Source organism: Monopterus albus, unplaced genomic scaffold (assembly GCF_001952655.1).
Source record: "Monopterus albus unplaced genomic scaffold, M_albus_1.0 scaffold99.1, whole genome shotgun sequence".
In the NCBI taxonomy this organism is placed as follows: domain Eukaryota; kingdom Metazoa; phylum Chordata; class Actinopteri; order Synbranchiformes; family Synbranchidae; genus Monopterus; species Monopterus albus.
In genome coordinates this window covers 2,844,657-2,860,106 of record NW_018127979.1, presented here as the reverse complement: position 1 = coordinate 2,860,106, position 15,450 = coordinate 2,844,657, and the positions used below count along the sequence as shown (strand labels likewise).

The following is a 15,450-nucleotide window of genomic DNA, read 5'->3' as shown; positions in this document are numbered from 1 at the left end:
GAAGGAGTGGCTTTACAACAACTCTGTGACTGTTCTTGAATGGCCCAGCCAGAGCCCTGACTTAAACCCCATTGAGCATCTCTGGAGAGACCTGAAAATGGCTGTCCACCAACGTTTACCATCCAACCTGACAGCACTGGAGAGGATCTGCAAGGAGGAATGGCAGAGGATCCCCAAATGCAGGTGTGAAAACTTGTTGCATCATTCCCAAAAAGACTCATGGCTGTATTAGCTCAAAAGGGTGCTTCTACTAAATACTGAGCAAAGGGGCTGAATACTTATGACCATGTGATATTTCAGTTTTTCTTTTTTAATAAATCTGCAAAAATGTCAAAAATTCTGTGTTTTTCTGTCAATATGGGGTGCGGTGTGTACATTAATGAGGAAAAAATGAACTTAAATGATTTTAGCATATGGCTGCAATATAACAAAGAGTGAAAAATTTTAGAGGGTCTGAATACTTTCCGTACCCACTGTACATGGATTATAACACAGACTGAAATGAAGGAAACGATGCATTAGTGACTCTCACTGAGATAGGGACTAAGGGGGTTTCATCCACAAACATCTAACTCTACACTTCCAGGCAGGTAATCACATTCGTTAACACATAAATCTATGAGGATCCCTGCAAGCAATACATGTCTAGCAGATACTTTGTCTTAATGAGGCAACAAGGGAGGGAAACTAAACAAGGTGCTTTTACTGTGTGCACAATGTCGATCCAGTACCAGCACTGATGGCCCCATGCTCTATGAGAAAATAAACTCAAAATCACCCAATAGGCAGGCAAATTCATTTTACTCTTACCTATATGGGAAATTAGTTGGACAAATATGTTGTAACATGAAATTAGCTCATTTGAAAACACAAAAATAGCCCAGCACTCCTATATCCCTTCTTCTTCCCCATGTAACGCAAATCACTGCTAACTCTATATCCCTGCTTGAGCTTCACTGTGTCTCTGTACCTTCTGCTCCATCAGTCGTCCTACCCCTCCCTGGTGCTTTGGACCTGAATTATTCTCTTTGATCTGATGCTACCTTGAGGCTCCCAAGAGAGAACAGGCTGATGTAGCAAGTGCAATACAGAAAGAGTGATGCAAAGTAATGCAAACCCATTGAACGTCTTCAAATTCCCGCAGCCAAGTGCAGATGTCAATAATTTACTCAGGCCATTTACTTAAGAGTAAACTGGAAACTGGAGTAAAATGGACAGTGACTGAATATTTCAGCAGCCTCTGCCCAAATAACAAAAAGGATCAAACGAAGTCACGTTGATTACTGAGACAACAGTCATACAACAACTTATACGTGGCCAAGAAAAGCAGTGTCACTGAGATCCAACTGACTGTTATTATCAATTAATGTACCAATTGTTCGCTCATTTAAGTAATTGTTTACAGAATGTTTGAAAATGGAGAAAAATGTCCATTGTAATTTTCCAGAGCCCAGTGTGATATAATCACAACCAACAAGCCAGACAATGTTTCATGCAAACTCTAGAAGGTCCTCTGTCATATTTCAGTAGCAAACTACTATTCAGGGAAAGAAAAGAGGGAAATTTGTCTTAAACACATCACAACTTTGAAAGATACTGGTAGGAATTAGTTTAGTTTGACAGCTAAAGCTTCATTTAAACCTCAGGCGAACTTTGGATTCATTTGTGCACAGAACGAGGGCTGGTTATTTGGTCCTCATTTCTTACTGTGCACTTGTGTTCTTGGTGAAAACCTTAATGTTCTGTTAACATTAATAAATAAAAAGGTAGAAAAGTGTTTTTCAACTCAATGGTATTAAAGTGATTTGATCAATGCCATAAAAGTATTGAAGTTCAATACCCACCACGGGTTGCACAGCAATACTGTTTTAAGACCAACTTCAAAAAAAAATCCTGAACCTATCATTGAATTGATTATCACAATTGTTGCTGATTAATTTCAGTTGGACAGTTATTAACAATTAAGATTTAAGGGGAAAATTCAAATACTTTCAGGGAAGAAAGAACATTTCCCCATGATCTCCAATCTCCATGAAAGACTTATTTTCCATGACTGACTGAAGAAACAATCTAAATTTGTCTAAGTTTTCCAAGACACATGGGAACTCTCTCACTAAGGAGCATGAGTAGAGCTGTTTGTCTTTCTTGTGCATGTTTGTTTGTTTATGTTACATAACCTTGTGATGATGTCAGAGCTATTGGGGAAAGCACAGTATGTTGAAAATGGAAATCGGAAACTACATGTAAAAGCTACACTCCAAGAGCGTGCTGTATGTTTGCACTCCTTCACTGGCCCAGTCAAATCTCTGGAAAAGTCAACCTCTGTAATAATATTCTGCCAGCAGAAGAAGGTTATGGGAAGGAATATAGGAAACAATTACCCAAAGAAAATGAGTAAGAATCCCCACCTATTCTTGGAAGCATACTTTAACATAAACAAGTTGAGCAACACAAAATTAATAACTGGTTCATTGTTTTAATGTCTGCACATGGAGTCCAGTATGATTGCTCATAAGCAAGAAAATAAACTAAACAAATGGTTAAAACAAGACCTCGACATTCTGAGAATACTGTTATTTGCTTTATTGCCATGAGTTAGATGGCACCAGCTGCTGATTAGCTTACCCTGCATACTGGAAACAGGGAAACTGCTCATTGAATACAATTTCTCTAATCTTTTTTTTTTAAGCACAGTATAAAAACAACAAGTTGTGGATTTACAGGGGATATGTACCTGCCTGTGTCTTGGCAAGGGGCAACGACAGCCTGGAGTTCCCATGTGCTCCAGAATATCAACTAACTTTTGGCAAGAGAGCAAGCAAAGGTATTTTATAAAATGTTGAACTGTTCCTTTAGTTTGCATTGTTTGTGCTTCCAAGTTTTATTTTTAAATCATCTTAAGTCATATATTTTTAAGTCAGACCCTTCCCTGTTAATTAATAATAATTACTTCTTTGTTTTGTTGTTTTAATTAAGATAAAAAAATTGACCTTATGATGTTGGTTTAAAATGCAGTATCTTAAGGATGAAATGCACAGATACGGACATAGCAAGTATAGCATTTTTATTGCAATGCAATATTTAAACCTGCATTAATTGATTTGTTTGGCCACCTCCAACAGGTACTGAGCAACATTATTTGGAGTTGTGGTTCTGGCCATTCTCTCTTGGCCTTGACCAGCTCCTAAGGGAGACATCTGGTGATTTAGCTGCTAAATGCTCCACTATTATCATCAGCTACCGTCATTCGTGTGCAGTCTAGTGATGAGGGTGGGTGCAATGTGTTTTAGAGCTTTTGATGAAAGCAGTTGGCCTGCCATGGCCAAATCTATGAGAGCAGTCAAAGAGAACAAAAAGTGTTTCAGGCCAAACAGCTAAATATTGAGATGAAAGTTTAGAGCTTCAGATTGGGGTAATAATTCTCTCTAGGTTTAAATCACTACTAGTGACCCCTTTCACATTGTTTTTCATTGTCATTTGACATGATGTTATACAAATAACCACAGCTACTTTTAAAGGTCCAATTTGTAACAGTTTCTCTCTGATATCACCTTACAGATGTTGACCATTTGAGCTGTTAAGTTTTCCTCTAGCAGAGGTTATGTTTGCCAAATATTTTCCATCACCGATGGAATTTTTTTTAAAATACTGATAGAAAGCCGCCTGTCATTCAGACAGATAAAAAAAACAGAGGGCAATTTACACCCAAGTCCATGAAAAATCCCCAAAATTACTATGGTGTTGATAAATGAGGTGAAAAAAGAGGAACTGATGCTGTGGATGAAGGAACTGAGACTGCACTCAAAACATCTCATTATCCAGGAGCTGACAGTGGTTGAACAACCACAGACTGGAGGCCACAGAGCACGAGCAAAATGTCCCCCAACTTCAAAAGTTTGGCTGAAGTGGAGCCAGCAAGACCAGTGCAGTCTCCAGTGTAGCAGCAGAGCGTGGGGTTCAGCCTTCAGATCTAAATAACGGGTGTGAGAAATCATCTGTCCGAAAACACAAACCTACTGACAATAGCCTCTGTAACAGGCTGCTACAGCAGACTTGGTGTATTTTAATGGCAACTGTCTAATTTAGTAAAACTGCAGCATTCAGTTCTGTCTGTGGATGCACAATGGCTGCAGTGTTTTTGGTGAATTCTGCTGTCACGGCGGGAAAAAAAATTGTGTTGACATGAAAAGTGGCTGCACGTTAGCTTGCACCATATATTAATTAAAAAATAAAATTAATGAAAATTAAATGCCATTAAAATGGCTCATCAAACAATTTAACTGATGGGTAGTAATAAATTGACCATTTTTATGGCCCTATCCCTCAAAATGAAGCACAATGAAAAAGTCTAGCCAGACCTCTGTCCTCTAGTGTTAAACACCAAAATTCCAAGGAGTATAACACCTGGCTAAATGCTCCTTAAACAGGACAGAAGAACAATTCATGGTGATACCCCCAAATCATATAAACAGCTTTTTATTTTCTGACCTTCAGCTGAGTGCCAAACAAGGTGTGCGCATAATGTTATCTCCACACCATCATGTCCACTGCTTTCACTGAGCTTAGACACTTCCTCTCATCTCTTCTGTACCACTTATGGTTTTCTGCACCATGGGAATCCATAGCTTGATATTTTACGATACACTTCATTACTGCTATAGTGATTTAGCCTGAGCCAAGAATAGGACTGGCATTTGTGCTTCTGACATACAGATGATATCACCCCTTCCACTGAACATAAAACACCAAAGCACCGCATTCAGCAAGCATCTATCGGCAGTTCTCCATGTACCACAGAGGAAGACCGAGGTCGCACTCACACAGCGCTGCCAAGCCAAAACAGCAGATAGGGTAAGCATATGTCTTGCAGCAAGTTTATATGACTGTGCGCGTGAGAGCAAGAAAGAAAGACTCCATAGGCCCAATGTGTGTGTGTGTGTGTGTGTGTGTGTGTGTGTGTAGTCTTGATTTCTCAGGAGAACCCTCTGGCTCTCTCAGCTATACTACATCTCATAAATAAAGCAGGATTTCCTTGAGCACCCCATGTGAGAGAGACAGAGAGGGGAGAGAGAGAGAGAGAGAGAGAGAGAGAGAGAGAGAGAGAGAGAATAAGAGCAAGAGAGAAAGGGTGCAAATGGATTGTGAGAGGCCTATCATATTTCTCCATTCAGCAATTGATCACCTCCCATGCAAGCAGCAGAGTGTTTCAGGACAAAGCCTACATGGTCAAAATTAACAGCATTGGTGATTCCATTTGATAATCTGCACTAAAAGATTAAAAGATAGTGGAAATATAAGAATTGAGCTGTTGTTTCCATACCATTAATCTGTCCTCATACAGATGACTGGTGGGACAGATTTTCAATTCAGAGCTTGGGAATACATTTAAGATAAATTACCAAGACTATTATAGCCACTAGACAACAGCTGTAACTTAATTACTTCAAAGGGCAAGGACATTCAGCAGCAGCACAATCAGCATGGTATAAAAATATGTTACAAGCCCACTGGAGTATCAAACTCTTAACAGCAAGAAGGACATCTCAAAGCAACTAAAATTCAAATGAACAATTGAGGAAAAAATTACTGGGGAAAAAAAAAAAACTCCTTCATTCTGTGGTGAGGGATGGGACAAGTCAGGTGAGACACATTAAAATTTTAAAAACGGAAACCGAGCCAGGGGCTTCTTTGTAAATGCATCAGCTGCAGATTAAGGCAATAAAAATCTCCTTGTTTCATGGGAATTAAGGCACAAAACATTAAACTGTGCAAGGGGCTACACTGGTGGGGACATACTGCCTCAGGGACCAGTGAGACAATGACTTACAACCCAGGAAGTCAAGTTTTAGCAATAGATCAAGGAGACTGAAGTCTCCTCAGGCACCAAAAAAAAAACATTTTATAACTCTGGCACTGTTTTATATTTTGTAGGAATGATATCACAGGTAAAAGACAGAAATATGGAGTTCACATAAGTATTCCACTAGGAATATATACTTGCATGTAAATGACTGGCTAACGCAGGGTCTTGCTAGATGACAGAAAAAGTTGAACTAGAGTGAGTGTGAAAATCAAGATTCTAGCTAGTTCTGCACACAGAGCAGAAAATGTGACTATCCAGTGATATGACACACTGGATGCAAACTGCTGGATGTCAGGTCTCAGATTCACAGATGTAGTTATGATCATCTGGCTGTGTTGCGTCTTGTCAGTGTAATTCTGTCAACCCTGCTTAGCTCCTGCTTTATAGAATATGAGCAGAGCTGGTGGCAGGTTTTCACTAGAGTTAAATTCCATCCATATAATCCCGCCCATAATGCATGTCCCAGCAACGCACACACTATTGATACGTCTTGAGGAGCTGCCACTTTCTTTTTCTGTGTGTAGTGTGGTTACTTCCTTTAGTCAAAGATTTCTCAATTATCATGTGGGGAACTACCTGGAAACATTCCTAATTCTCTCCACAGGCATAGGTCACAGGAGTCATCAATGAGCTTACTTCTCAATATTTTTACTGTAAGAAAAGCAACTTGCCATCCAGGAGCTGCCTACTAGGGGTGTAACAATTCTGAACCTAAACCAAAAACTTCAAGACAATACATAAACTGAAAAACCATGATATCAGAAGACACAACCCCCACCAATCTGTAGCCATGACATTAGTGATTTAACTAAACTCATTAATATAATTCACAAAATTTGTATTCTATTTAAAGCTAGTGTTTAGTGTTCTAAATTGTTGGTGATTTAATAAAACCCCAAAATGTCTTCTCTATTCATTTCTTATTCACTACCCTCATCCCTCCTAAAATTCAACTGAAAAGTATAATAAGGAAACACATGAAGGGTTGAGGTTCGGTGATGTTTTGAGTGTTGGTCTGAATAGTGTTCAACACCTGTGGCTAAAATGAATGCAAGTTTAACTGGGGGACTCCAACTAGTGAAACTAATGCAACACAGTTATAGCTTTGCAGCGTCCTTCCCTCCCCGAGTCGAACGTTTCTGTACACTCATTTCGGTAAAATTCCAAAATCGTCAATCTGACATTCACACCCATTTCATACGAGCACCTGAGTGCCATATTATGTATGCCTTTCTGGTATGACTGTCTGAAAATGTGCCCTGTCCTCCCAATAGCTAATCAATATCACATCTTCCTCCTCTCTATGATGGCTGGCTTTTTACTTTTACATTTTTGATTTCTGAAGTAGTTGGACAGCATGTTTGAGGAGCTAGTTGTGACAGACCTTAAACAAGCCACTAGAGTTGCGAGTGTATAAGTAATTGGGCATTCCATAGTAATAGTAAAAGGGGAAAAATAGAAACTTTTTCATAAAATTTCTTAAGATTAGAGAAAGTAAAACTGCCTTTTTTGCCAGGGCACATGAACATTTAAATCACCACAAAACAACATTGTTACTGAATTCAAGAAAACCACTGCACAAGTATGTCTGCCCATCACAAAAAGATTCATTCATTTGCTGATCAGAGAAATTTGAATCATAATGTTCACTAGAATGTTGGTGCCTTTCAAAGCGCCCACAGGAATGGTGAGCGACTTTAAATGAGGCTGAACCTCAGAGGGATGGATGTAACGTAGGCCGCGATGCTTTGAGGGGAACTTGGAACATGGATCATTCTGTGAAATACAGATAAGCAAAGCAATTGTGCTCTGGGTGAGATAATTCAATGTTTGTCTGCATACTGCCTGTATGAGCATCAGTACAGACAAAAGGGAAAATGTCCACTTAATTAAATCAATTAGAGCATGAAGGGCCTCTCGAAGCATCTGCTGAAAACATGAGAGAACAAACTCACAAACAATAGCTCAACTCTTCATGAGTCACAACAACTCTAGATATTCCACAATATAACTTACGGTATATGCTTAGAAAATGTAAGTGATCTCAACAAGATAATGCTGCAGCCATTATCTAATGTTGCTAAAGATTTACTTACTATGAATTTAGTTTTTTTAAGTGTAGCTTTTAGAGATTTTGCACACCTTTATATCATGATGTTGTTTGAAATGTTGCATGAGTAGAATCTATTTTATTTCCTGTGTAACAGCGACTGATAAAAGAGAGCAGCTCAGTAAACAAAATCTGACATTGCAGCCTATTACCACCAAACTCAAAGCAACCGGAGTCTAGAACACTACTGGGGGAGCCAAGCCATTTAGTAGGTTGGTTATGATCTATGATTTAGCTGAGGGAAGCGTTTTCCAAAGGCAGTAATTGCACAATTGGCTCTGATACTCTTATCACAGCACCTCTGTGTTTGTCAGGTTTATATCTGTTAACAAAAGCAGTGTGTGTACAGACAGAAATGTGATGCCGATTCACTGCAGTGTTGCAATTTTATAAGCCACTTGTAAACCTTACACAAGAATGACAATCAGTTCAGCACAGAGAGGTTAACAGGACAAATCTAAGCACAAAAACAGCACTTTGGCAGGTAATCTGAGTTTAGGAAAAACGTATGCCTGCTATTTGCATGCTTAGCTGACAAAAATTTTGTGCTTTAGAATATAGTCAAAATATGCCCATTATAACTTCCCAGAACATAATCTGTCATATTCATACTGCATGCAAATCATTGTTTGAGCAGGAACTATTGAATATTTGCAAATTTTGCTTGAAAAATTAATCAATAGGTGAAACTGATTTATTTTCTTTAAACATCTGATTTCTCTCTTTTTTTATTAAGCTGTTGTTTCACCTCTAATATTGCATGATTATGTGTGTGCAGAGGTCCTGACTTTTCTCCAAATTTTACACTATCATGCCAAGAAGTGTTGGGTTTCGGCCCTAGTCGGTCTCTCTCCATGGCCTGAAGTACCAATTTTCTGGTATGTAATATGAATCCCATACACACTGAAGGATAGCGTAGGGGAGCTGCTGACCCCTGATTGCAATTTAATGAGCAGTTCTCTGTCTGTTTATAAATTTATAGTCATGTTTCTGTGTTGCAGGACAGGGGACAGAATTTACAACCTTCAAAGCTATCCCCTGGAGGCTTCAGGAGGTTTACAGAAATTGTTAGTATCATTCCACAAATACAGAAAAATAGCTCATTTTAATCAAACATCACAGCTGCCTGCAGGAATCTGCTGCCAATTCTTGTGTTTTTAAAATAACGCGCAAAAGTAAATACACCCAAAATCTTATGTTTCCTTCGTGTTTAAAATTCTGTGATTCCTTAACTTCTGTGATCTTGTCCCCTGCTGTTTTAGGCCATGACATCATCATGCAGCATCCACAGATTACAAAGCCCACAGCTGTGGCTTTATGAACCAACTCAGTATAATGAGATACTGTAAAACATCCAGCTTTACTCACTCTCGGTTCCCTCACTTCCTCCCTCACACTCTCTCCTTCCCTTCACTTCATGATCTCCCCCTCAGTGTCCCAGAGAAGGATTAGGCCCAGTGCCCAGAGACACCGGGAGCCAACAGACTGTTAGTTCAGTTGTTGTGTATGAATTAGAAACTCAAACCGGGTGCTAGAGAAGAGACTTGATAAGAGATGAAAGACAGGGAAACTAAAGGACAAACTAAAAGAACAAATGAAAAGCTCCAGACAGACATTTGAAACCCTAAACTACTAAGAAGAAGCAAAAAATAAAGTCATGGAAATCGAAGGCGTAAAATTACAGGAAAAAGAAACAGAGGCTCATGTCTTGATATCAACTTTGTTTTTAAAACACATTTTACCAAGGGTAAGAGTGTTCAGCCATGCAACCGGCTCTGCAAGACTATATCTATACACAGCGCACATACTAACATGCTTACAATGACAATGTCTAGCTGATGACATTAAGAAGGCAGTGTTTGCCACAGCTGCCATCCTGATTTAGAGTGTTAGCATATTAACATTAATAATTATTTTTAAAAAACAGTGGAGGTTGATGGAGTCAGGATGGGGCTCTTCTAATCACATGAATAGTAGAACTGAATTTTATTTGTGACAGAAAACAATTATCAAGCAATCATGACAGTGACACTGGTTACACAAGTTTCACCACATATTTTGATACTGCTCTGTGACATTCATTAACTACATTCATTAACCGTACTGACTTCTGCTGTGTCGGGAGAGGTTAGGGTTACATAACTCACTTATGTTTGACGTGCACCGTGCACTTAACACCTAAAGGTGACCTTGCTGCAGTGCTACAGGTCACACTGACAACAGGCTGAGGCTGAGCACATTGTTCTGAAGTTATCAAAAATTCCACAAGCCCTCACTATAACACAATGGATGGTAGATAAATATTTAAACATAGGGCTGGTCATTCCCTCTTCCCTTTCTCGTGACCACCCTCTCACAGACATTACTTCTTGCAGTAATTTCACTGACTATGGATCTTTAAGCCCAAGTTAACACACATTTGTATACAACATTGGTCCTTTTGTTTCATTTCATCCAAATCCATTCATTAATTTTTGAGTTACGCTGTTTACAAATAAACACACAAGCAAACAAGCACTGGCAAAAACATAACCCCTGCCCTTGGTGAAGGTAATTACAATTGCACCTTCCAATAATTATGAAAACAGAATAACAGATAAAACAGTTATTGTGCCACATTCCATTTTGTCTGGTGTCATAAATCCATTGCACCTAGTGGGACCATTTTTGGAGCATCTTGTGAGATGAAACATTAGGCTACTTGAGTTGACAACACCCAAGCTCATTACTATACGTACAATAAAACCGCAGGTAAAAGGTCAATAAGAGTAACATATCAAAACACCGCCTAAAGGAGCATAAACTTGCAGAGCAGCAATATTTTCCGCTTCGCCCAGTCTGTCATAACTGTGTGCACTCAGTTTAATGGCCACCCTTTCCCTAGATTACATACGATTACAATGACAATGGGATGGCCTTTATCTTGCTACCAACATGACGTTCCTCATGAGTTTCTCTCCGTGTCTTGACTGCTTATCTGTACCAACACTTAATCCCTTTTCCTTTCCTAGAGACATTTCCTGAGGGAGGCAAACATAGTTTCCACAAAGCCAAAATGCCAATTTTGACAATTTTCTTTATTTGCTGCAGTTTTCCCTGCTGTACTGAAGCTTCCTCAATGACTGCTAGAGACCGACAGTGTACAGTAACTCATAAAACCGCAGGAGAGGCTGATTCTTGTAGATATACAAGGAATTATGTTATTTTGTTTGGGATGTCCAAACAGCAACAAAACATACTGTATACAAGCTGTGCCACAGGATGAACTATAAATGTAATAAAGACTTTCCTAAGCCTAATATTGCAATAAAGTACTTCCACAAGCTGGAGTTCACTTTTCGAAAGAAATTGTGTAATTGTGTCATAAAATGAAAGGGAGGATGCACACATTCATAAAAGTATTTTATTAAAGTAAGAATTATTTTAATTGTTAGTTACAATCTATTACATTTATAAATATTACATTGCATTATGTGGGACTCACATATGCTACACTCGTAGGACCTTCTATGTACTTTAGGCCATTCACATTTTAGTGTAACAGTCTTGTTCCAACAACGCCTACTCAAACCAGTGGATATACAAAACATAAAATGTTGTACAGGCACTGTGTGATATCTCCTCACTTGTTTGTGTGAAGTGTGTGAGAGCAGTTTTGGCCCATTAAGCATCATATGAGAGAAAGACAAGCAGAGTCATTAGTTTCAGCCCATAACTATGCAATCAAATATAATGAAGACAGAGCATTTGACTTATAAGTTACCTCATTTGCAAAGATGTGGCTAAAATGGCAAGCCCATGTGTGACTTGAGAAGGAAACCAGTGAGAAACAAGAAATGCTTTTTGTTATTCAACCAATGTCAATGAAAACCAATGCAACCAAAACAAAACAAGGAAATATAGGAGTTTTCTGCACACATACTGAATTCAGCATGACATTATCAAAGCTGCATAAATGTCACTTCCAGTTTCATCCTTAACTTTATCATCTATCATTAAGTAACATCAAGCCTGCGACTGCAGGTGGTGATCATCTTCCATCAGCACTAGTGGTCACTTGTTAAATGGTAAATTCAGATGGTCCATATGAAGCTGGGGAATTGGAAAAATATCATGACTACATTTCATTTGCCATAAAAGTGTTTTCCATGTAAACATCAGTCAGTGGAAAATACATCCCATGAATCAGACAAAGAAAAACACGGCAGTGTAGGTGTAAATAATGAATGTCAGGCATTAACACCTCTGTTTGTTCTTTTTATCAGCCTGAAAATGTTGTTAATCATTACATGCAGGTTGTTACTATTATGAAGGTATATCGGTATATTTTTAATTAATCTGGAGTGTTTGCCTATTTTCCATTATGTCTTATAATAAAACACCATAGATTGTGCTGAAAACTATTATAAAACCTCTTTAGATTATCTATGGTATTTAACATTTAACCTGTTATTACTTTCTTAATAAGAGGCCACAGAATGTACCATTACCTTTACTGAACTATCACCTACAGACCTGAAACAAACTTTTTTAAAATTGTTATTGTGTCAATTATATTCTCAACACTTCTGTAATCTGTCAAATATAAGGGAATAATGAAAAATGCCTATCACAAATTCCAAAGGCCTAAAGCAATGTGTTAAAATGTCCTGAGTGGTTAAAACAACAGTCCACAACTCAGAACATTCAATTTCCTGTGATACTGAAGTGAAATACAGCAGCAAATCCTCACACTGCAAAAACTAGAGTTAGAGATGTTTACTTGGGAAATAAAACAGCTGGTTATCAAAATAACTGCTTCTTAAAATTTCTGACAACTGACTAATAATTTCAGCTCCTCTTAACTGTTAGAACTGCCTTACTTGTACATACAACAATGAATACTCATTCTTTTACTCAATAATCTAGCCTATATTACATTTAAGATAAATGCTTATACCATTTACAAATAATTCGTAAATAAATGAGTATCTATCAAAACATCTTTTCTTGTGTACTTTATTTCCAAAACCAGTACATGATTTAGGCTTTCACATTTATTTAACTTTCAGGAGGCTTATTATTTACAAGTAGTAGGCCAACTAGTAAATGGTTGGCATGAGCAAGGCTTGACCTCCTGGCAAATACCTTACACAGGACTAAACCTTACTGTGAAGCCGCACAGATACATACAGTAGCACACGTTAGGGTAACCAACTGTTACTTATTAATTTTCTGCCTGCTGACTTAGAGTCAGTTGCCAGTTTATTAGATACTGATATTCAGTTTTTTTTCCCAAACTGTTTTAAAGAGGTGTAAATTCAACTGTATGGTCATTTTGGAAGATGAAGATTGCACAGAGAGACTAAACTAATTGATTTTATATGGGATGAACAAAACAACTGATATGCAATACAACAGCATCAGTGCCTACATCCTCTAAAAATGACCGTACGGTTGAATCAACACTTCACTGAAAGCCTTTCAATTAAAACTAAACATTATCACATTCATGATGGAAGAACTTGTCATATTAGCCTACATTAATGTTAACTGGGTGGAACTGATAAACTGCCAACTGAGTATCCTGTTTCAGCCCAACAACAAGAGTCAACAATCATGGCAGTGACGGAAGTAGTACTCTTATCTTAAAAGTAGTAATACCACTATGGAAACTGTAACACTATTACAAGTAAAGGACCGCCATTCAAAATTCTACTTTAAATGTAAAATGAACTGGTAAAGTAACAAGTGACTAGTTTTCAGATAAATGTAGCAGAGTTAAAAGTCTGTTTTCTTATATTGTCTAGTAAGTTTGAAATATTCTGTTAAATCTGGAAAATATTTTGTCATATGTCTTTGCCTTGAGGGCTTTTAACTTATGATGCAAGAGAGGAAGTTTCGGTAATACTGGCTCTGCAGACTGTTGCTGTACTTGCTTTCCACATACCTGTCATTGCTGAGTGAACATTGTCCTACAGTCTAGACTCTGCACTATCACGGTTCCTTTAACAGAGGGTGTGTCTGCACAGTAGGTATCTCAAACACCTGCACCAAAACCTACTCTCTGAACCTTGAAGGAACCAGAATCATTACATTCCAAACACAGTGGGTCGAGAAAAAAATATTTCTCCAGGTCTGTTCATCAGACAAAATTATTGAGTTTACGCATAATTATTGGCCAAATACTCCAGCCACACATTACGCGCAGTGCAATCTATCATCTCTAGGAATTGACGGGAAGGATTAATTACCAGAAACACTGATAAGCGCATGTCATGTGGCACCAGTCGCCAGACTGTGCTGTGTGGGTAAATGTGGTTCATTGTGTAAGCTACTGCGCTTTTAACAGAAGCTCTGACACAGGACAAGCACCCGAACAAAGAAAAATTTGACTTTATAACAATGCGTCAACAAAACAATCATAAAAAAAATGATTCAAACTGAGCCAATATCCCAAGAAACGTAGCGTTGTACGTCTAAAGACCCGCTTGTGGATTGCTATAGTAGCCAGCGCTTACAGGCCTTCAATAAGTACACAGGTACACATACTGCAAAACGGTTAAGTGGATACATTTAACGTCATGTTTTACTTGTAAGAACGAAAATTTCAGCTACACTGTGTGGTATTTAATCACAACAAGCGCAAGTGTGAGGTAAACCGGGGGGTTAGCACAACGTTGAGTTTAGAAACCACATCTGAGTGGACAAAGACCCAGCGTCAAATCTAGAAAGTGGCATGAGTAAACTACCATTTTTATCCCAACTTTTACGACAGTTTGGATTAAACATTTTCACTAAGAAATAAAACCCCAAACAGATATTTAGATAGTGTTTAAGTGGGCAAAGTAGCCCTCCAAGTGCACCAACTTACACAGTTGATTTGCGGTTTCTGGCTTACCTTAGTGTTCACTCCAGTGAGAATGGGCAAACGGCGACAGTCAGCACGCCAAAATGGAAACCAATGTACCAAACAATAAGAGACTAAGCCCGCATAAAGGTGACAGAAATAACGTTTTTCAAAGATTCACATATCCATGGATATTACTAATTTCTTTCTTTTAAAACATGGACCGACTATGTATTGCTCGACCTGTCTCGCTTGTTTTTCTGTCGCAAGCTCACTGCCTCCACCTCAATCGCTAGTATCAAGCTACTCAGGAAGAACAATGGACGCCCGGTTTCAACTTTCAAAACAAAATTATGTTTGGGAGCAGGCAGTAACTATTGTATACTATGTAGTAGCCTATAATTTCGGTGATACTGACTCGAGTCCCCATAGGCGACTTGAAAATGGCTCGACATAACTAATAAAAACACAGTGTCGCGGCTCGCTAGACGTCAGCAAAATATATTTCTGGGCCTCTGCTGAACGTTTATACAAGATTGTTGTTATTTTTCCAAGTACCCAAAAGCTAACAAGTACTAACGCTAGAGTAGAAATGATTAGGCTTAGGCCTACTTGATAAATGTATTAGTTCATTTTCTAAAAAAAAAA

General features: G+C 38.4%; 1 protein-coding gene across 1 annotated transcript in view; it reads right to left on the bottom strand.

The window, feature by feature from the left end:
- Nucleotides 1-15,369, bottom strand: part of nck2a (NCK adaptor protein 2a) — a 40,793-nt gene extending 25,424 nt beyond the window's left edge. The window contains exon 1 of the mRNA XM_020609293.1: nucleotides 14,854-15,369. The gene's annotated coding sequence lies outside the window, so the exon portion shown is untranslated. The remainder of the gene's footprint in view (nucleotides 1-14,853) is intronic.
- Nucleotides 15,370-15,450: the final 81 nt, after the last annotated feature.